Source organism: Triturus cristatus, chromosome 1_1, assembly GCF_964204655.1.
Source record: "Triturus cristatus chromosome 1_1, aTriCri1.1, whole genome shotgun sequence".
Taxonomy (NCBI): Eukaryota; Metazoa; Chordata; class Amphibia; order Caudata; family Salamandridae; genus Triturus; species Triturus cristatus.
The window spans coordinates 1,050,746,731-1,050,767,830 of NC_140579.1; positions in this window are offsets into that span (position 1 = coordinate 1,050,746,731).

A 21,100-nucleotide genomic window follows, 5' to 3' on the forward strand; every position below is an offset into this window, starting at 1 on the left:
GCAGTCCAGTCCAGCCCTAGCTCGATAAGCCCACAAAACACTGACCTGACCTGCCACCTCAAGATCGGAAAGCACTGGTGGCAGAACAGCAACGAAAGAGATAGCTGCAACCTCATCTCAGGGGGCAAATCGCCATGGTCTCAGCTCTACCCTTCATGTGCTGACAAAAAGCTTGAGGCCAGAGTAGGCTTCATTGAAGCGCCGGACAGCCCACCCCTCCAGTGCCAAGTTAGCTATAGATTCCCTCATTGTGGCCGGTCCAGGCTCAACCCCTTCCACCCTCCAGGGCACAGGCTTCCTTGCTGTGCAGTTCTGGGGTCAGGAGGAGCGATCTGCTGCTCTCAGTGCTTGAATGTCTGCTGCAATTGTGTAATGCGCATTTACTTTACAGGTGCAAACTCTGTCCTGCACCGGGTAACCTGTGGGTGGGTGGGAGGGATCAGCTGGCACCACCACTGCTCCCTGATACTGTGCCGATGTGGCCCTTTCTGCCTGGGAGTCCCGGTCAGGACCGAAATGAAAGGCCGCCGGGCACGAGTCCCAGTTGGGATCGAACTGGTGGCACACGGGGCACCAGACACTGAGACAGGGCGTGAGCAGATCTGTGACAGGTTCTCAGCACGTATGCTCATGACGCTTTATAATTAAAAAATAATTAGGATTTACCTTACCTGTGAGTACACTGGCAGAGTGAGCCACGGTACTGCAGACAGGCTTATGAGAGGCTGCAGGCCTAAAACTTGACACCGGCAGCTACGGCCCGGATGAACTCATTAAGTGGGACTGCTTGCAAGCACTGGCTGTTAACTCTCTCTCAAGGAATGCAGCGGCAGCAGATTCAACTCTCTGGTACAGACTCCACTGACCACAGCACCTTGATGAGTCGAGGCTACAGCATGCACAATACAGGCCGTCAGTGCGAGCAGAGGCACGCTCCACGCCGGTGTTAATCGGCAGATAGTGTGGGCTGGAAGAGAGCCTGGCGCACGGCGCCACGGGAAGCCTGGAAATTAATTAATTAATGCAACCAGGCTGGCAGCAAATGTAACATTGTAGCACTGCAGCCAGCACTCTCAGTGATTCACTCAACCAGAGCTGAGGAGAGCACAATAATTTAACTGTTTATGAACAACACTGCCAGAGCTGCTGGTGGCAAGTCTGGAGCAGCAGAGCCGGCGCAATACCACGCGCGGTAGCCGTTTCAGTGGCATTAAAAATGCGTGACAAAGTATTTCAGTGCGGTGATGCGGAACACCACACTGAAATGCGTTAGTGTCACACGTGATGCGTGATACTTGGCAGGACTGGGTACCAGGTCAACGCAATCCTTTCTGCTTTTGAAGCAGCCGCCGCGAGCACCCATTGCAGCGAGGCAACAGTGCACGCATCTTTGACGCGGTGTATAGCCGCAAAAACATACATAGCTGCCAAGGTTTCAGATTGCTATATGTGACATTTTCATAAAGTCTGTGCAATTTTGAGTGACATTCAACAACTATGAGTGACACTGTCTCGTGAGCAAAAATCAAGCAATGAAGATGAGGGAGACATATAAATATTAGAAATTACACCTATTTCAGCAGCCAGAAACTAAGATCTCAAACCGCTGCAAAGCACCAGTGGTGCTGGGAAATTCTATCTGTAGCTGGCTCTGCATGAGGCCGTTATTGTACAGAAGCAGCGCTCCTACCGGCCCACCCATTCCTCTAGTGGTTATCAATACTGCTGGCCTCAGTCAGTGAGCACCTCGTCAGCTTCAGTACTCCCAGGTTCCAGATATCTCCAGCATGTTCATCAGGTGGTTTTGCCTATTTTTTGGTGCATTTTTACATAGCATGTTGTGATTCCTCCCCAGCCTTACAGGCCTGTATGCTTCCCCGTGCCATGATCGTGTCTTTGTAGTTGCAGGCCCAAGGGCACTGCAAGCAGGTAGGGCGGGTAGGCTCTGGTGCTGTTAGTGTTAGGGGATGCACCCCGGGCGCGCCCCAGCCCTAGAATGTGTTGCAGGACATTGTGGTGAGAGTGGTCCCCAGGCGGCACCCGCTAGCAGCTTCAGTTTAAGCAGGGCCTAGGGCAGTGACGGAATAGTGCGGCCCTCCGACCATCTTAGGTCGCATCCTCCGGGTGTGCACAGTGCACTGCCGCCATGTCAGAAGTCTTGCGCACATACAGCTGCCAGTCAGAAGTAGGCTAAACGTCACAGGCTGCTGCATTAGTCCAGAGGGCAGGGAGATTCACATGTGCCAGCCTGCAGGGTGGTGGGGGTGCAATAGAGATGCAGCCATGCACAATAAGTTTGCTACCATTAGCAAGAAATTAGATGGGGAAGCAATACTTTTATTGCCTGCAGGGATGGCATTCCAGCTAGTTTCATTCAGCAGAGAAGTGCCACGGCTTAACTACCGAGCCAAGCGCTATACCTAAAATGCGTGACTTTCCATTTCAGTGCAGTGATGTGGAACACCACACTGAAATGCGTTAGTCCCACGCCTGATGTGTGGCACTTGGCAGGCATGCACCTAAATGATGCTGTTAATGTCGGTATCTATCGCACTGTGATTGACTGCTGAGCCCGTCGGTTGCTCCTTAGCTCTGCGAAGTGCTCATGGAGCTATGTTTAATGTGATGCTCCTGTTACTGAGATCTTCGTGTAACCTCCAGCGTGCTGTGTTTTTAAACTTGCTGTGCTCTTGAGTAAAGCGCAGTGCAGGGCATATTGTGTGCTTCATAAGTATTCATGTTAATCACAGCCCCTTCACAAGCTGTGATTAACATAAATACTTAAATAAAAGCACACAATCTGCCCCGCAACGTGCTTTACTCAAAAGAGTACAGCAAGTTCAAAAACATAGCGTGTACTTTCAATTTATTCTGAAAGTACATGCTGTGTTTTTAAACTTGCTGTACTTGTTTGTTTTGTTAGTAAAGTGCAGTGCGGGGCACATTGTGTGCTTTTGTGTAAGTATTCATGTTAATCACAGCTCATGGAGGGGCTGTGATTAACATGAATACAGCAGTGAACAATCAGGGTTATGGCAGAACGGAGCAGAGAAAGGTGGCGTTTCTGACTTAGTAAAATCTTATGATGGTACCACCGTTGGCGTCTTGTGCTTTTCTAAACCTGGAGTGTACATGTCTGTGTACCCAATTCATGTCATGGCGTGTTTATCCAATTTGCAAACCTGCTTTATGACCCTTAATGAGGCGCTGTATGTGTGGGAATGCACCATCTTTTCACTTTTTTACGTAAACGTTTAGTGACATTTGACACGCGCGGTCTAGTTCCTAGCGCCCATAGCCATGATTACAGCGCACAGAGACCCTCCACTGCTGCACACAGAGGAAAAAAATTGGAGGGAACATTGGTTGTGAGTAATTATAGGAATGTTAAAGCTCCCCCTGAGATAGTATGCTTTGAACGTGATTTTCATGTCCCCACAGAGATAGTGGGTTATGATAGTGTTGTTCAAGTCCCCACAAAGATAGTGTCATTATAATGAAGTGTCAAGTCCGCAAACAGATAGTGTGTTATCTTTTTGATGTTCAAGTCCCCACAGAGATAGTGTGGAAAGATTATTGTATTCAAGTCTTCACTGAAATAGTGTGCAAAGACAAAGCTTAAATCCACAAGGAGTGTTAACCTAATGATGATCAAGTCCAAATAGAGGTATAATTAACCCCTTCAGCGCGGCGCGGATTTCCGCGCCGCGCTGAAGATTCCATGCGCGGGCGGGGCCATGACGGAGCGGTTCCGTCATGCGCACAGCGCAACCGACGCACGTGACGGAACCGCTTCGTCACAAGCGTCGAACGGGTTAAAGGAAGGATCAAGCAGCCACAGAGATGGTATGTTATTATAGTGTTGTGAAAGTCCCAACAAAGATTATGTGTTATTATAATGATGTTCAAGTTTTTTGAATGTTTTGTTATTTATTTGAGTTTTATATAGCGCTGGCTAGACCCGGAGGTATCAGAGCGCTTTACACGAAGTTCCACATTGTTACAAAGATACATCCGTTACAAATCACATCTATGCTAGCATTTAAAGAGCATAGAAGACAAGATAAAAGGAGCGTGGAAGGGTAAGGTAAAAGGGTAGGAGGGAGATATTGCAGGGAGACAAAGGAAAGTCTGCCCAAAGTCCGACTGGGTAGGAGACGGCTGGAGGAAGTCCACAGCTCATCTCCTCTATAGCTATCACGGGAGGGAGGAAGGAGACACAGCGGGGAGACACGGAGAACTATGCCCAATGTCTGGCTGGGTAGGTGACAGTCAAGGGGGTGAACCAGGGCCAATCTCCTCTATAGCTGTCTAGCAGCTCCACCGGGCATCAGCCATGTTGCTCAGGTCTCAGCGATCAGGAAGAACAAGAATAGTCAAACATAGAAGAACAAATCCCCACTAGATGATAAAAGGAATGGGGGAAGGGAGTAGAAACAGGAGGTAGGGAAGGAGATCAGTTCTGGAATCCTGGCAGTGGAGGAAAAGTATCTCATGGGGAGGAGAGGCCAGCCTGCTGGGACTCAACGGTCAGGGAAACACCCCTCGGATGACGCTGCTACTGAGATCCCCGTGAAGTCGGACATGACGGTGGTTGGTGTTGACCAAGTCTCCAGAGATAGTGTGTTATTATAGCAATGTTCAAGTTCCCAAAGAAATAGTGCATGAAAATGATTGTGTTCAAATCTCAACTGAACTAGTGTGTGTTTAATCCCCACATGGAGAGTGTGAAAATAATGATGCTCAAGTCCAAATTAATTTGTGTGTAATGATAAAAATGTTCAGGTTCCCTTAGAGACAGTGTGTAAAGGAAATCATGATCAAGTACCCACACAGATAGTGTGTTGGTATAGTAAAGTTAAAGTCTCCATAAAGATTGCCTGTGATTACTGCGATGTTCATTATGTGGGGTGCGGCCTGCGTGGCCAATATGGCAGACACCTGAAGAACGTCTCTCAGCTCAAAGCTCTTTTAATCAGGCTATTATCCGTCCATCCAGTGAAAATTGCACCCCCAGGTCTGTGACCCAATGCTGGAGGGGCTGGCTTTGAGCCAAAGTCTGGGCCCCGCTGCTGGGCCTCGGAGGCAGAATGGGGACACCTCGGCCCGGCAATGCCCCTATTGGCTGGGTAAAGTGACCTGCGGATTGCTTCCTGGAGGAAATCAATTGGTTCCGGGCGGGCCAATGGTGCGCTGCAGTGCCCTACTGCTAATCATGTTGGAGAGTCGGAGGACCCACACAGCGAGTCAGCAGAGCCACAGCTCAGAGCGATCAGTTATGACCTGGGTGCTGGCAAGCCCTCACAGTGGACCCATGGTGCCTGATCGGAAGCAGCTGATGGTTAACCACCCTGGGTAGCCCTGTAGCAGCCCACTCCTATACCAGAATAGTTGCCTGCATAGCACCTGCACTGCACATTGGTGAGTCCGGACTTTCAGGGCGTGCAGCCTGGACTCATTGTCTGACACTGGTCTAGAGGTATGATGGTGGCATGGGACCCTGGTGGCTGGGCCTAGTTTTATAGGTGCAGAGCAGGTGCTTACCAAGAGACTTAACAGGAGGTGCTTTCCAGGCCTAGAACCTGGGGATTCGTCAGTGACCTCCCCTTTGTGAATGCTCCTACATAACAAAGCTATCTAACAGGGGAGCCCTGTGACATCGCCTACACGACTGGTCTGCTGTGGGGCTCCCAGGCTGGTGGCTGCAAGTGTGTCCACTCACCCCCCAATCTCCCCTCCTTTGCTGTCCCCAACACCTGCCTATATTATGTGATGCACCAAAGCAGCAAAGAACGGGTCCCAGTCTCTGCCTGGACTGCCCCCCACCAGCCTGGCAGCCACTGAACTAAGCAAACTGGACACTATACTGAAGTCCAAAGAGTCTTCCAACATCTCCTTCGAAGTGATGGTGGATTCTGTGGCAACCGATGTGAAACTCCTGTGGAAAAATCACAAGTGCTTGGTGAAGCACATCACTCACTCACAGAGAATGTTGGCTGAGCCACAAACTTTTGACCTTCATACTCAGGTACAGGACTTACAGGACTTGGTACGTACTCTGGAACACAGAGCAGAGGATGTGTAGGACCGCTTTTGCCTGAACAATATTTTCAAAGCTGCAATATAATTGACTACCTGGTTGAAAGACCTGGTCCCCCACCAAGCTTCACATCCAAGTTTTTCATTAAGAGGGCCACCCAGGGGCTGACCACCCTACCACCCCTGTGTGCGGGTCTCCATGCCCCACAGTGGCCCAACTACACCCTTAAAAAGGCAGATGGCCCAGGCGCCAGCAGCTACATTCCGCAAACGCTTCAGGCTCTGCCTTTGAGGCCTTGGATAATGGAGACACTTCCTCTAGAGTGCTACGGGCATATTTACAAGGGAGTGGCAGAGCACGGCGTTAGCCTCCTTGGCTTAATGTAACGCTCCGCCACATATGAAACATAGGGCAGCACTGTATTTAAAATGCTACGGTGCAGCCTGTGTTTCCCCCTGCGCTGCGCAAATTTAACTGCCTAGCACCAACGCAGGCACCCTTTCACCATAGTGCAAGGTTGCCTGTGTTGAGGGTAATGTTTGTTGATGTGTAGGAAGTTGTCCCCTCCTGCACATAAACAATCTTTAATTGGGGTTTTGTAACTTCTATGTGTGCTGCTTAATGCAGCACACAGAAGTTGCAACTCGTCATTTTATATGATTGTTTATGTGCAGGGAGGGACAACTTCCTACAGTGGTAATAGGTAGGGGGAAAATATCAAACCTTATACTTACCTATATCTGAAGGCTTAATGAAGAACACTGTCAAAGTGTACCTAAAAACAACATGGCTGCTTTTAACGTTTGTAAAGCAATCATTAGCCAATCACATAATAATTTGTTATCACTATATACTGCGGCACTTCTAATTACTGCAAAATGTTGGAAAAATACCACAACTAAAGATATCACTGAGGTAAAATAGCTTGCAACTTAAAATATACCTGTAGTCCCCAAAAGAATAATTTGTGCACAATAATATGCAATCCTGCCAAATTTAGTTCTAATCCATTCAGCTGTCTTCATGATGCTCCTGAGTACAAAGTCTATGGAAAATGCATTGGTGCACAAACATGTATTAAGACCCTCCTTTTTTCTTCACACATCTGATTGATTAAGCTCTGCAAAATGGGCCCAATTATTAATGTTTAAATTCAAGGAATTCCTATCTCTAGTAACCCTTCCTATAAGTACAGAGTGGATACTGCAATCCACTAGTTAGAGTTATCTCAAGTAAATCTAACTCATACCCTAAAGTAACTATAACTCATGACACCATCATTCACGTCTTCTACCCTTGCATATTGCTGATTACATTTTCAATGACTGCATTGATAACATCCCTAATGATATCTGAAAGTACATCATTATTAACAAAACTGTGCATGACGAGGGTGCAAGTCATAGTTACTTTAGTGCATAAGTTCTAGTAACTTGAGATACCTAAAACAGGTAGATTTTGGTGGTTTTGTTAGTTTAAAAAATGTTGTTTTAACTGGCATTTTCTCCTAACACACACACAAATATATATATATATATATATATTCATGAATGTTCGTTTGGACGGAGACCCGAGCACGTATTTGTGACCGCAACTGCCTCTGAGGAAGAAGGATTAACCTTCGAAATGCGTCAGGCTTATCGCGTTTGCAGCTGTCAGATTGTAACTACCAGCATCATCTTGCCTGTACTCTTTAATAAAGGCTTGCCATCTTAGGTCCAGCATTCGAGTGCAGCTCAATTTTAGGGGTAAGGCAAACTAGCATTCATATATATATAAAATTGCACTACATTAATATTTGATATACTGTATGGTTTGCATTTGCACATTGTATTTTGCACATTGTATATTTGCACTTTATATTTTTCCAGCCCGGAAGCAGAGATTCCTGCCCGATGGTGGAAATTCCGCTCCGGGTGTGGAGCTTACACTCCGGGCGCGGAAATTCCAGCTTGAGTGCGGACGTAAGTTTAGGACAGTTGTAAGGGCATACTTACTACCATGAGTAGTAAGTTTAGTATTTTGTTGTAAGTTAGTTCTATGAATCTGGCCCAAGAACTTTGAAAAAGAGTACGAATTTCAAGACAGAAGATATAATAAAGTCATCAATAAAACAAAAAAAGGACAAATCGATAGTGGTACGTGAGTCAGACAAAGGGGGCAATGTGGTCCTTATCAATGTATAACCAGGAGCCAAAATCACAACATAGTGATAGAAGCTGCTACATGAAGGTACCACATAGCAACCTGATGGAAATCAAGAATAGGCTGCACAAGGAATTGGCACGTTGGAGAGGATTAGGGTTATTGTCACAAGTTGAATATTTGTATTTGGAGATAGATAATCCTGTGACACCGATCATGTACCTGATCCCCAAAGTCCATAAAAACAAAGAGAAGCTGCCATCATTTCCGCGATCGAGAGTTTATTTGAAATAACCTCAACATATCTAGATCATTTCCTGCAAGAATTTGTCATAAAACTCCCAGCATACATACAGGACACTCGTGATTTTCTGAATAAAATAGAAGCTTTGATATGGAAAGATACCTATTTGTTGATCATGCTTGATGTGACCTCATTGTATACTAGTATTGAACATGAGGCAGGACTGAATGCAATGCGTCACGTTTTAGACACTCTGCACATCTCCTATCATCAACACTCGAGAATGCTTTTAGAGATGGGTAGAAAGTGCTTAGAGAACAATTGTTTCTTATTTGGAAGTAAAACGTACAAACAAGTTTGTGGCACGGCAATGGGCACCTGCTTCCTCCCCAGCTATGCTAATTTGCATACGGGCTGGTGGGAGGAGCAGGTGCTCAGAGTCAAGCATTCAAAAGAATGGAATGAGAATGTGGTGATTTGGAAATGATTCATAGACGACCTCTTTGTGGTCTGGGAAGGTTCAATGGAATCTGCAAATGATTTTATAATGTAATTGCATGATAACACACTTAATTTAAGATATCCAGACACAATAAATAGGGAGTCGGTAACATTTCTGGATCTAGAGATCTATGTGAGAGATAATCTACTACATACACACACATTCAGAAAAGCGACAGCAGGAACTTCGATCCTGCATGCGGACAGTTTGCACTCTACCAAGCTGAAAATGAGCATCCCCAATGCCGAGCATCTTAGGATGAAGAGAAACTGTAGTGAAGGACAGGCATTAGAGTATGCACAAAACAGCTTAACATAGAGATTTAAAGAAAGGGGGAATAAAGAACAAGTCCTGAGTCAAGCACTTCAAAAGGTCAGCAGAATCAAAAGAGAGGTCTTGTTAGAACCAAAGGGAGGTAAGGAAGACATCAAAAAGCAGGACAAATGGGAAATTAGACTAATTACCGGATACAGTGTCTACCACACAAAAGTGAGAGATTGTGTGAGTAGGCACTGGCATCTAATAAGAAGTGATCCAATATTGGGTACAACAATAAAACGGAGACCCCAGGTTACTTTAAAAAGAGGAAAGTCCATGAGGCAGGAATTGGTGGACAGCAGCCCAGAATTAATCCAATCGGGAAATTGGCTCAAGGTAAACCCAGGCTTTTACAAATGCCAAAAGTGCAAAGCCTGTACAATAGCCCAGAACACCAAACAAATATTGTCCCCATTAATGGTTAACCCTTGGAGTAATAGATGCTTTTTAAATTGTCGAAGTGACCATGTGGTTTACATCTTAAAATGCTCCTGTCCTAAATTATACGTGGAAAGCACCATCCACATGGTCCATGTTCGCATTTTACAACATATGCGTGCAGTAAAAAATAACGACAAAACTTATCCGGTGGCACGTCACATTAATGACATCCATAAAGGAAAATTGGAAGAATTGACTTATTTTGCAATAGATCAGGTACCCAAGATGAATAGGGGAGGAAATAGAGAAAAGAAGCTGCGGCAACTCGAGTCAAAATATATAATGCTGTTCGACTCTAGAATCCCGTCGGGTATGAACACAGACGAGGATTTACATATACACCTTAGTCATTAACAGTATCCAGATAATATGGTTTATTTTTAATTTTTAGATTCCTGTAAATTCATAATCAAACCTAAGATCATTTAACTTGCCGTTGCCAAGAGTAAAAATGTAGAAAAAGATATGAAGAAATAAAATTTATTACCTGAGGTTACGAGTCCAGTATGCAGTAATACAGACATCACGAAATTTAGCATTTGGAAGTTTAGGGTTTTAATAATAGACATGCACTTGCACTTTATCTAGAAATCTACAGTTCTAAACAATGAGAAACCAAGATATTTTGAAACTAATAACTGCTAAAGCACTTGCACTTTAACGAAAAATTGCACTACATTAATATTTGATGTACTGTATGGTTTGCATTTGCACATTGTATATTTGCACTTTATATTTTGCACAGTGCACAGGCACTTTAAATAGGACCATTGAGCCAGTTAACCCCTTTGATGCTCATGACTGTATTGTTCCGTCATGAGCATCAGTGCCCCTGTGCTCATGACGGAACCATTCCGTCATGAGGACAGGGGCACGAAATCCCTCTGCTGCAGACAGCAGAGGGATTTCTATTTAATCCCTTTGACCTTGGGAGCTGTGGAAGAGCTTCCCCAGCTCCCGCGGCCCCCTGCCTGGTTTCTGTGGAATGAAGATCAGCGCGCACGTCGCGCTGTCTTCATTGCACATAAAACGAAACTGAAATGAGCCTTTAGGCTCATTTCAGTTTCACTTTCTATGTGCTCAGGGGGCTGTAGAAAGACGGGAGAGGTATCACTGGAAAGGGGAGAATCTCCCCTTTCTAATGGTACCCCTCCCCAGTGGATCCCTGCTTGGGTATCGCCCCAGGAGTGCGATCCCCAAGCAGGGATCCACCCACTAGACACCAGGGAGGGGGGAGCTGCCCCTTGGGCAAGGGCTTTTGCTCCCCCAAATGTTTTGCATGTCATTTAGTCTTTTTGCCCCCCCGTGGGGCAGTAGCCCACAATCTGCCCCCCGGGGGGGGCAAAAAGCCCACTAGACACCAGGGATATTTATTTTTGCCCGCATAATTTATTAGGGTGGGGGCTGCCCATAAAGGGCATGTCATGCCACCACCCTGCAAAATGTACAGCCTTTCTGCCCCCCCTGGGGGGCAGTTGGGGGCAGCAGCCCCTAATCCGCCCCACCCGGGGGGCAGAAAGCCCACTATACTCCAGGGATTTTTTTCTTGTAATTTGTGGTGGGGGCTGCCCAATATGGGAATGCCCATGCCCCCATCCACCCCCGCAAAAATGACAGCCTTTCTGCCCCCCCTAGGGGGCAGATGGGGGCATTAGCCCCAAATCTACCCCCCCGGGGGCCAAAAGAGCAGTAGACGCCAGGGATTTTTTAGGCAAATTTTAATTAGGGTGGGTGCATTGACATGCCCGTTTTGGGCAGCCCCCACCCTAATTAATATTTGCCCAAAAAACTCCCTGGCGTCTTGTGGACTTTCTGCCCCCCCTGGCGTGCAGATGGGGGCATTAGCCCCCAATCTGCCCCGCCGGAGGGGGCAAAAAGCCCACAAGACACCAGGGATTTTTTGGGGGCAAATTTGAATTAGGGTGGGGGCTCCCAAAACGGGCATGCCCATGCCCCCACCCCCGCCCACAAAAATACCAGCCTTCCTGCCCCCCGGGGGGTCAGATGGAGCAGCAGCCCCCCATCTGCCCCCTGGGGGGGGCAAAAAGCCCCCTAGATGCAGGGATTTTTTTTTGCTAATTTTAATTAGGGTGGGGGCATTGGCATGCCCGTTTTGGGCAGCCCCCACCCTAATTAAAATTTGCCCAAAAACTGCTTGGAGTCTAGTGGACTTTCTGCCCCCCCTGGCGTGCAGATGGGGGTATTAGCCCCCAATCTGCCCTGCCGGGGGGGCAAAAAGCCCACTAGACGCCAGGGATTTTTTGGGGCAAATTTGAATTAGGGTGGGGGCTTCCAAAATGGGCATGCCCTTGCCCCACCCCATCTGCAAAAATAACAGCCTTCCTGTTCCCCCTGGGGGACAGATGGGGCAGTAGGCCCCAATATGCCCACCCCGGAGGGGCAAAAAGCCCACTAGACGCCAGGGAATTTTTGGGCATATTCTAAATAGGGTGTGGGCATTGGCATGCCCGTTTTGAGCAGCCCCCACCCTAATTAAAAGTTGTACAAAAAACTCCCTGGCATCTAGTGGACTTTCTGCCCCCCTGGGGGGCAGATGGGGGCATTAGCCGCCAATCTGCCCTGCCGGGGGGGGCAAAAAGCCCACTAGACACCAGGTTTTGTTTTTGGGCAAATTTGAATTAGGGTGCGGGCTCCCAAAACGGGCATGACCATGCCCCCACCCCCTCCTCCGCAAAAGTAACAGCCTTCCTGCCCCCCGGGGGCAAAAAGCCCACTAGACGCCAGGGATTTTTTTGGGGCAAAGTTGTATTTGGGTGGGGTGTCCCAAAACGAGCATGCCCATTCCCCCACCCCCGCAAAACTAACAGCCTTCCTGCCCCCCGTGGGGGACAGATGGGGCAGTTGCCCCCAATCTGCCCCCCTGGGGGGCAAAAAGCCCACTAGATGCCAGGGATTTTTTTGGGCAAATTTTAATTAGGGTGGGGGCATTGGCATGCCCGTTTTGGGCAGCCCCCAACCCTAATTAAAATTTGCCCCAAAAACTCCCTGGCATCTAGTGGACTTTCTACCTCCCCTGGGGGGGCAGATGGGGGCATCAGCTCTCAATCTGCCCTGATGGGGGGGCAAAAAGCCCACTAGACACCAGGGATTATTTTGGGGCAAATTTGAATTAAGGTGGGGGTTGCCCAAAACTGACATGCTCATGCCCCCACCCCCTCCCTGCAAAAATTACATCCTTCCTGCCCCCCTGGGGGACAGATGGGTCAGTAGCCCCCAATCTGCCACCCCGGGGGGCAAAAGGCCCACTAGACGCCAGGGATTTTTTTGGGCAAATTTTAATTAGGGTGGGGGCATTGGCATGCCCGTTTTGGGCAACCCCCACCCTAATTAAAATTTGCCCAAAAAACTCCCTGGCGTCTAGTGGACTTTCTGCCCGCCTGGGGGGGCAGATAGGGGCAGTAGCCCTCAATCTGCCCTCCTGGGGGGGGCAAAAAGACCACTAGACACCAAAGATTGCGCTGGCTTTTTTTATTCGTGGGGGTGGGGGCTGCCCAGTATGGGCATACCAATGCCCCCACCCCCCCAAAAAAATAGCCACAGTGTTTCTGCCCCTCTTGGGGGCATATCGGGGCAACCCCCTCCCCCTGATACTCCCCCGGGTGGCAGAAAGCCAACTAGGCACGGAGTTGTTTTTAGCAATATGCCTACCTGTGGATTTTGGGCCCTAGTGCAGCCGGCACATAGGGAAACCTACCAAACCCACACATTTCTGAAAACTAGACACCCAGGGGAGTCCAGCGAGGTATGGCTTGCTTGGGTCCCCTAACGTTTTCCTACCCACAATCCCCTGCAAACCTCAAATTTAGCTGAAAAAATCACTTTTTTCTCAAACTACTGTGTGGGAAAGTTCTGGAATCTACGTGGATCCACACATTTCCTCACACCCAGCATTTCCCTAGGTCTCCCGAGAAAAATGATACCTCACTCGCGTGGGTAGGGCAAGTACCCGAGACAGGCAAGGGCCCAAAACCTATTGAGGCGATATCAAAATGACCTATCACAAAACAACCTGGTTTTGCAAGGGGGGGTCACTTGGGTTTTTGTCCCCGGGCTCAGCGGCCATCTTGGAAAACTACCAAACCCAAACATTTATGGAAACTAGACACCCGGGGGAGTCCAGCGAGGTATGGCTTGGGTGGGTCCCCCATCATTCTCCTACCAAGAATCCCCTGGGAACCTCAAATTTTGGCTAAATATTTTTGCACATTTCTGTGTGGGAAAGTTCTGGAATCTGGGTAGATCCACAAATTTCCTCCCACGCAGCGTTCCCCCAGGTCTCCTGACAAAAATGGTACCTCACTTGTTCGGGTGGGTCAAGGACCCGCGACAGGCAAGGGCCCAAAACGTAGTGAGGCGACATCAAAATTGCCTATCTCAAAACCACCTGGTTTTGCAAGGGGGGTCCCAAGAGGTTTTGGCCCGGGGCTCGGCAGCCATCTAAGGAAAACTACCAAACCCACACATTTCTGAAAACTGGACACCCGGGGGCTTCCAGGGAGGTATGGCTTGCGTGGATCCCCCAACGTTTCCTTACCCAGAATCCCCTGCAAACCTCAATTTTAGCTGAAAAAAATCACTTATTCAAAAATGAATAGGTTTGCAAGGTTGCCTTAGGTGCCGGCAGAGCTAGGGTTAAAAAACGACAGCTAGGTACTTTGCCAAAAAAGGGTCATTTTTCGCTGCGAAATTGAGGTGTGACCATGTTGCGTTTTGCACCATTTCCTGTCGCGGGCACTAGGCTGACCCACACAAGTGAGATACCATTTTTCTTGGAAGACTTTGGGGAACGCGGGGTGGGTGGAAAATTGTGGATCCACGCAGATTCCAGAACTTTCTACCACAGAAATGTGGGGGAAATGTGGTTTCTTTGACAATTTTTTAGGTTTGCAAGGGATTCTGAGTAACAAAACCTGGTCTCCCCATCCTGGATTCCCCTGGGTGTCTAGTTTTCAAAAATGTATAGGTTTGCTAGGTTTCCCTAGGTGCCGGCAGAGCTAAGGTTAAAAAACTACAGCTAGGCACTTTGCCAAAAAAGGGTCATGTTTCCCTGCGAAATTGATGTGTGACCACGTTGCGTTTTGCACCGTTTCCTGTCGCGGGCACTAGGCCAACCCACACAAGTGAGGTACCATTTTTCTTGGAAGACTTTGAGGAATGCAGGATGGGTGGAAATTAGTGGATCCACGCAGATTCCAGAACTTTCCACCACAGAAATGTGGAGAAAATGTGTTTTTTTCACAATTGTTTAGGTTTGCAAGGGATTGTGGGTAACCGAACCTGGTGGGAGGCAGCTAAGTCACCCCATCCTGGATTCCCCTGGGTGTATAGTTTTCAAAAATGTATAGGTTTGCTAGGTTTCCCTAGGTGCCGGCAGACCTATGGTTCAAAAACTACAGCTAGACACTTCGCAAAAAAAGGGTACATTTTCATTGTGAAAATGTGGTGTGTTCACGTTGGGTTTTGACAGGGATTTCCTGTCGTGGGCACTATGCCTACCCACACAAGTGAGGTACCATTTTTATCGGGAGACTTAGGGTAATTCAGATGTGTAAAGCAACTGTTATTACCTATTGATTTTCATGCATTTTTGCCTTCCAAATGAAAGACATTGTGTAAAAAAAAAGTCATTTTGAAAAATGACCGATAATTCTCATGCTAGTATGAGTATTCCCAATTTCGAAAATGTGCAAATATGTACAGTTTCTAAACTCTATAATTTGTTCCCATTTCAGAAATACATTGGTGTCTTTCATACCGATTTTTCCATGTATACATTTTCCCACAATAATTGCTATACACCCGGAACATAATAAAAAACCATTGCAAATTGCTGCTCAGTTTTTGACTCTGGGTTCGTCGGGTTCTTGGTGAACCTACAAGTCCTATATATTCCCACAACCAGGAAGGTCCAGCGGATGTAACGGTATATTGCTTTCAAAGAGCTGTCATAATTAGAAGAAGTTACAGGTGAAAACGTTGACACAAAAGGCTGTTTTTTTCAATTAATCTTCAATTTGTCCTATATTTAACTGTTAGTTTCTATAAAAAAACCTTGATGGATCTACACAAATGACCCCTTGCTGAATTCAGAATTTTGTCTACTTTTCAAAAATGTATAGGTTTCCAGGATCCATTATTGCTTCCAAACCCATTTCTACCGTTAACTGGAAGGAGGTTGAAAGCACAACAAATAGCAAAAATAGGCTATGTCCCAGAAAAATGCCAAAACTGTGTAAAAAATGTTGGTTTTCTGACAAAAGTCTGTCATTTCCTAAAAGCTGGGACAATGGTTATTTCAGCCCCACAAACCCTTTTTTGATACCATTTGCAGAGAAAAACCCAGATGCTTTCATTTGCAGCCCGTTTTTCCCATTTTTCACAAAAAAACACAAAATGTTGCTGTATTTTGGCTTATTTCTGGGACCCTTCCAGGTGAGTCCACAAACCCTAGGTACCTTTAGAATCCCCATGATGTTGGAAGAAAAGGACGCACATTTGGCGTGGATACCTTATGTGGTCAAAAAGTTACAGGGGCCTAAGCGCGCACTACCCCAAATAGCCCAAAAAAGGCTTAGCACAGGGGGGAAAAGGCCTAGCAGCGAAGGGGTTATCCAATGTGATCAATTAATGGTTATTTATCGTTTGGAACGAACAAATCAGAAATAAGAAAGCAAATAAATTGCACAGTGCATGGAGTAATATGATTTAATCCATATTGAACAAAATAATGAAACATATGGAATCTCCCTGAAAAGAATTGATTTTTAGAGGTGTTGTATTAGTGTATATATTTTAAGAATACCTATGAATTTAAATATGGTGTTTTTAGAAAAATGTAGATGAGAGATGAACTATTTATGTGGAGATTTGCACAAAATATTCAAATCATGAAGTTTGTTAGTATGACTTAGGATGATGCAGGCACTTGCCAAAAACCGGTCTGCCTAATGAATGTCATGAAAATGTTTATAATCGTAGTAGATATCGGGTATACATTGTCAAATATAAAATACATGAATAGCTACATTTAAGGTGATTTTAAGCAGTGAATGTCTTTTAAATATGTATTAAACACGATGGGAACTGCAGTCTGTCTTCCATGGCTATGGAGACAGCGACCCACGTGATCAGGAGTCTGTGGTTTTAAAAATATGCAAATGGCGCAGCGTCTTTGGTTTGAGCAAGCCTGTGGATACAGGCGAAACGCGTTACATGACAACCGAAATAAAAAGAGAGACTCTTTTAAATACGAGTGGAGTCCCTGTACTGGATGGTAACTGGAGTTGATTTTATATATATATATATATATATATATATATATATATATATATATCTATTACCTACTGGCGGTCGCCAGTAGGTAGTTATAGTTAGGACCACGTTTCCATAGGAAAACCTCAACATTCTATTTTGAATAACTTTGGCGCCGGTCGACGAATCCTCGCGAATTTCTCAAAATAGGTGGGGCGCTACGCTCCGCTCCTACTCTGAAAGTCTCGGGGGGATTCGTCAAGCGGGGGCTGAGATAAAAGGGGGGTCCCAAAACGCGTTTTTCCCATGCATTTTTCCATAGGACCTTTAGAACGAGCTACAGCCCGAACGGCTGAACAGAATTACTTGAAATTTGGCAGAGAGGTAGTCCTCAGGTCAAGGAAGTGCCTTTTGTAGGTTTGGTGTAAATCTGTTCAGTAGATTCTGAGAAAATAGCCTTTAAATCAATATATATATCTGAGCCCGCTTACGGTACGCTTACCGTACGCTTAAGGTAAGCGTACGGCGGCGTGCGCGAGCGCGATTCTGATTGGCTGTTAGATCTTAGTAAACATTCGAATCGGTCGAAACCAGGAAGCGGCGGCCGCCATTTTGTGTATTTCACTCTGAAAAAAAAGAGTGAAAACAAGGAAAGGGGGCACTGAGGAGAGTTACAGACCCCCTAACATTTGTAAGGGGGTCAAAGAAGGACAGAAAAGTACAAAAAAAACATTTATTGATTTAAAAAAAAATCACGGGGTACGCGTACGGTAAGCTTACGGTAAGCGTACGGTAAAAAAATAAAAATAAATAAATGAAAAGCAGATTTAAGAGTTTAGATATTAGGGGGCTCTAAAAAGAGCCGTTGTGTTTATGAAGTGATTTTTTATTGGTACCTACAAGTAAGTACCGATGCAGAGTCTAAGGTTCAAAAGGAAGACTCTGTTCCCTTCATCATTGAAGTGCACACCATCTCCTCTATAAATGTCTTGCATGTCATAACGCAAGTTGTTGTGGTAAATGGCACCCATACCATAGTCACGGAGGAAAGCAGAAACAGATTTGTTGACGTGCTTCCTTGCTTTGTCAATTTGCGGACAGAAATGATTGGACCAGTTCCATTTTTGCCTTTGGCATATGTTGGAAAACACAAAGGCAGTTTTAGGGAAAAGAGAAAACAGTTGTGCAAAGGTGTCCTTCATAAGCATTTCCAGACCTACCCCAGTCAAAGTGCCTAGGTCATTGCCACCACAGTGCACTATTATGAGGTCAGGGTGTTGGATTTGCATGAAGGATTTCACCAATGGCATCAATTGGTGCCACTTTAACCCTCTCTGACCAATCCATTTAATGTCTACATTTGGCAAAGCAAGGTCTCTCACCATACCTGTTTTCTCTGCAAACTTTTCACTCCAGAAGACATAGCTGTGCCCTACAATCCACACTGTGAACATCTTCAAAGGAGAACTGGATGCACTCAGGAGGTGTCTTTCAGTAGAATGGCAATATGAAAAGAAAGACAGTTTGGAAATGGAGGCATACATATTTTTTTCAAAACAAAAAGAACTGATTGGCTGTTTCATACCATTCTAGAATAAAAACTAGGCTGTATGTGTAAATTAATAGAAGCATGTTTTGTATTGGTACAAAAAAATGTGTTAACAAAGAACAGTACTATGGATTTGCTGTTAGGTTTGAAAAGTCAAGCACTCTTGCTCTGTGGAATTGAAACATTGTGTGGCGAACTTCTGACCTAACTCCACACAGCAGTGTTCCATGAGCTGTTGCTATGGTAGCAGGCAGAAGTCAAGTTGGGGGAAGGGTACTAGGCAGAAGTCAAGTTGGGGGAAGGGTACTTTTGGAAAAGGGTTGGTTTTCAACCAATAGAAATGTGTGATTACATTTGAAAAAAAGGGGGAAGCACTGAGATTTGAAACTTACATGTATATGTGTTGAAAAATAGAGGGAAAGTTTGCCATTATCTGGTTCTGCTGAGAGGAGAGAGGTGAACACAACAGAGATCCTGGCTCTGATAATCTGCTGTTTGAGTGTCACATTTCTTTCACAACTAACTAATTTTAAAGGTGAGTTTAGAGTTTGAGAGGGGATGTATGTGGTAACTTAAGAAATGAATAATAGAAATGGAAATTGTTTTTGTTGTAGGGGGAGCGATTTTTTGGTGCAGAAGCTGACTCTTAGCACACAGCCAGCTCCTTTCCATGTATAATCATGCACAGTATTTACAAGCGAGTGGGGTTTAATACAATCTTTGTGATTGTTATTTTTTTTTGCCCGCTGTAAAATGATGAATGCAATTGCTTTCACAATTTATAGTGAAATGCAATATATTCTGAAAACAGCAAAAATAAGGCAAAAATATTTTTTGGAAAATGTAAATATGTGTACTGTATTATAAATTGTTTTAAAAATATTAATACTTTTTTCTTTTTTTTCAGATTGATATAGAAAATTTTCAAAAACTAGAACCATTTTTAAAACTATTTTTTTTAAAAACAAATGAATAAATATTTTTTCAGTGAGTATGGTAAGTCAATAATAATAATTGTAGTCTCTCAAGGACCTTGTAATGTGTTTATTGATTTTTAGTGTTTTTAAAAAAAAAAAAAAAAAAAAGTACGCGCACCGTACGCGTACGGTAAAAAAAAATAAAAAAAAGTTTTTAAAAACATATGTAAAAAAAAGATGAAAGATAAGGTTGGCTCTTAAAAGAATCGTTGTGTTCATGCAGGGACAGAGGAAAGAAAGATTGGGAATATTAGACGGTACGACAACTGTGCTGATCTATTTTACTGTTCACCAGGGAAACACTGGTCTCCCTATAAGTAATTAGATCGTGACAAGTGGCGCACCGTACTTCAACCCTCGCAAACCGAGGGTTAATTTCCAGAGGGCCAGCAAAAGGAGATTCTCCCCCCACAGATGAAGGGCTCACCTGACCTGCAGAAGAAGGAGTCAGCCCTGCAGATGATGGTCCAGGCTGAGCTGCTGTGGATGTACTGGCTCGTCTTTCTGAAGAGTTACCTCCAAAAAGATGACCATGTGTCCTTCTGTGTACATCCTGGAGGTGTCTCTTCATGGTGTGATTCCCAAAGGAATACTTCCTGTCAGGATTACCTCTAGAAAGTACACGCTGACACAGCCTGCAAGTAACTAAGGGTGCATTCACCTTTTGCTGGCCTTCAGGAAAAGTAAAATAATCCCAAACATAAGAAGGCTTTACTTTCCTCGCTCTCTGCCTCAAGACAGTGCTGCTGGTGCTAGCCTCACTCTCAGAAGAGCTCTGCTGTTCTGCCATCGTATCCCAAAGACAAACCAGCTCCTTCTCCCAAGGGATCACAAGCAGAAATGAGGGGAATGGGTGTGGTGTAGGAGAGTTCTAGAACTGAAAGTACTTTCAACCAATCAAAAGTTGTGTTTCATGATCACATGACCTACCGTACGCTTACGGTACGCTTACGGTGCGCTTACGGCAAAAAGTACGCATGCGCGTAAAAAAGACACGCGCTTGCGCGCATGCGCATAACAGTCACTCCCCGGCACTTCCGCGTAACGTGCGCGTGTGGCGTAAGCGCGCACGCGACCCACGCGCAGTACGCGCGGCTACGCAAAGTACGTAACTATACGCAAGCAGCGTAGATAGATTACGGGCGTTGCGTAAACCGTACGCTTACCGTGAGCTTACGGTACGCGTACTATAAAAAAAAAAAAAAAAAAAAAAAAAAAAAAAATCTGGAAATACATTTTACATGTTTATTTTAAAAAATTTATATAAAATAAATATTTAATGATTTTAAAAATTTAAGCATAGTCTTTATAAAAGGTAAGAAAATTAAATTAAAAATATGTTTGAAAAAAATGAAGAATAAAAAAAAAAAATAGCATTTAAAAAACCTTGCAAATTCACTGAAAAAACCATGGGTTTCACACACGTTATAGTTAGGAATTAGCATTTAAAAAACCTTAGAAATTCACTGAAAAAACCATAGGTTTCACACACGTTATAGTTAGGAATTAGCATTTAAAAAACCTTAGAAATTCAGTGAAAAAACCATAGGTTTCACACATGTTATAGTTAGCTGGACATTTTACTCGTAAAAAACCAATGAAATTGCCCCGT